This window comes from Pinus tabuliformis, chromosome 8, assembly GCF_031772625.1.
Source record: "Pinus tabuliformis cultivar Carrire ecotype Pingquan chromosome 8, CPIR1, whole genome shotgun sequence".
Lineage (NCBI taxonomy): Eukaryota > Viridiplantae > Streptophyta > Pinopsida > Pinales > Pinaceae > Pinus > Pinus tabuliformis.
The window spans coordinates 1,318,407,332-1,318,410,038 of NC_142294.1; positions in this window are offsets into that span (position 1 = coordinate 1,318,407,332).

Here is a 2,707-nt window from a genome sequence, read left to right on the forward strand (position 1 = left end):
AAAGGGCATCTAGAATGCTTGTAAGTTAAATGTTCAATTCATAAATTAAACCAGAGATTGACTGAAGCAACATTCATCTACAATGCATTTGCAGAGCAAGAGAAGTTCGAAGGCTACCTGGCTAACTTCAGGTTCTGTCTATAGTTTATAAAGCAAACAACAATAACAAACAAACATCTATTCGATCCCCAGTGGAGTTTCCATTTTGTTTCTAGGAAAACTAGTGTCTTTTCAATTGACTAGCCCTATAGGATTGGCAACTGTCCTAGAAACAAACAATCAAATCAATTCAGGATTTCCTCTATGTATAATAGATAAGAGAGAGGCAAAGGAACCAACCTGGATCTTTCATTTAACTCCTTGCTTGATCTCTCTCTCCCTTGACAGAGCTTGCAACTCCTCTCCTACTTATCCCACTTAGAGAATACCTGTAGAAACAAAGTAACAAAAGACTATAAAAGCAACTTGATCTATTATATCATAAGAATTGCAGAATCAGAAATACAATGAACATACAATGGCATTCACAAATAACAACATTCACAAATACATAATTGCATGGAGGAAAAATCAAAGAACTTTATTAAATATGAAAGGAGAATTACAACCCAGCTCTCTGATCCCATATCATCCTCCCAGCATCAAAGCCTTCTTCACCTCATGAAAAGAAAGATCACTCAACAATACAATGCTCTTTCTCAAAGACAAACTATCAGCACTTCCATGCAAATTACAAAATTCCAGCCTCTAGATCTCTCAGATGAGGGATCCATTTATAGATGTGTGCAAGGGTGTGAGTCATTTCCGGGGTTTTGATTAGTGTCATTCCACTTGTTGTTTTTGGTTCCACTTGGAGATTTCTTGGATCTCTTACTCATCCCTGGGTGAATTCAGAGAGGCAAGTGTCATAAGAGAAGTTTCTAAAAGATTTCATGAGCATCCACTTAGCAAACTGTCTCAGACATTTGTCCATCCTCGCTCATCGTACCCTACAGAAGGCCTCATCAATATGCATCGCACCTAGCTAGTGTAGAAGTCAGTATGCATCGCACCCTGAGAGTGGAGTAGTCAGTATGGTCCTATTTTGGCCAATTCTGGATGGTTTTTCAAGTGGAACCTTTGGGGAAATATGTAATCAGTTGACCATGATCTTTTAGGGTATGAAACAACAATTTTAGGGGTTAAAAAGCCCTAGTTTATTGACATATAAGATTGGGGTTGTAGTGCCCAAATATGTCTATAACAAGAAGGCCTTGCACTGACTTGGTGGGAGATCCACAAGGAAACGCTAAGGTTGGAGGGAGAACCTCATTAAGTCATAGTTTTATGTCATTGGGTATGTGGAGGACTGTTGGGTTGTGTTATATTCTTTCCATGACCAGCCCACGTAGTTAATCGGGGGTTAGAGGGGGGTTCGAGCCCCCCCTTTGTTGCATCGATTACTTAGCAAGGGGGGTCACAGGGGGTTTGAGGGGTGTAGGTAACCCCACTCTATGGGTTTTGGGGCAGTGCCATGGAAAATTTTGGTTTTGGACCCTATGTTAGGCTGGATGGACCCACCTATGGTTTTGTGCATGATTTTTGCACATGGTTTTGGACGCGATGGTTTTCGGTCTATGGTATTGGATGCTTCGGCATGCATAAATATGTATTGTAACATTGAAAGGAACATAATGAAAATTCAAGTTTGTAATCCCGGTTTTGGGATCCAAGGGAAAATCTTTGTGTATATGGGTTTTATGTGTTATGCTCTCACATTGTTTATTTTCTGTGTTTTCGAATTCTTATGCAGGTAATTTATGTACGAGGTTAAAACATACATTTGGTATCAGAGTTGTTTTGGCTTCAAGGGGATGCCTTTGTTGCTGAGGGGTTTCACTCGGGCCTATGATAGACCCTATTTAGTGGGAGATATGCGAGATCGATTCTAGTGGTGAAAGAAGATGTTGAGCAGTGGAAAGATAGAGATCAAGAAATTTAATGGTCAGAGTTTTGAGTTGTGGAAACTCAAGATGGAGGATCTATTGGTGGATAGAGATCAGTGGCTCACGGTAGATCCAGGTACTAAACCAATGGGAGTGTCTGATGAAGAATGGAAGAAGTTAGATCGAAAGGAAAGGAGCATAATATGATTGTGTGTCTCAGATTCAGTATTGCTGAATGTATTAGGGGGAAGATATGGCTAAGGCTTTATGGGACAAGTTAGGGACTTTGTACCAATCTAAGTCTCCGGTGAATAAATTGTTCTTATAGAAAAAGCTGTATAAGCTGAGGATGAAAGATGGAGACTCGGTGACAGAGCATATGAATGCATCTAATACTATGATAAGTCAGTTATTATCTGTTGATATTAAAATTTCAAATGAAGATAAGCGCATCAGTTTGTTGTGTTCTCTACCAGATTCGTGGGATAGTCTGGTTATGCAATAGGTAGCAATACAATTGCCTTGTAGTTTAATGAAATAGTCTCATCCTTGCTGATGGAGGAGATGAGACGGAAAAATATGGAGAGCCACAATGGTGATGCCTTGTCTGTACGAGGATGGTCCCAAAACAAAAACAAAAATAAGTCATCGAGTGGGAGATCTAAATCTCCAAGAAAACCTATAAAGGTGGTGTGCTGGAAATGTGGAAAGGAAGGGCACTACAAAAGGGACTGTAAATCTAAAACTCCTAACCAAGGAAAGGGTTTTGATGATGCTCCTTC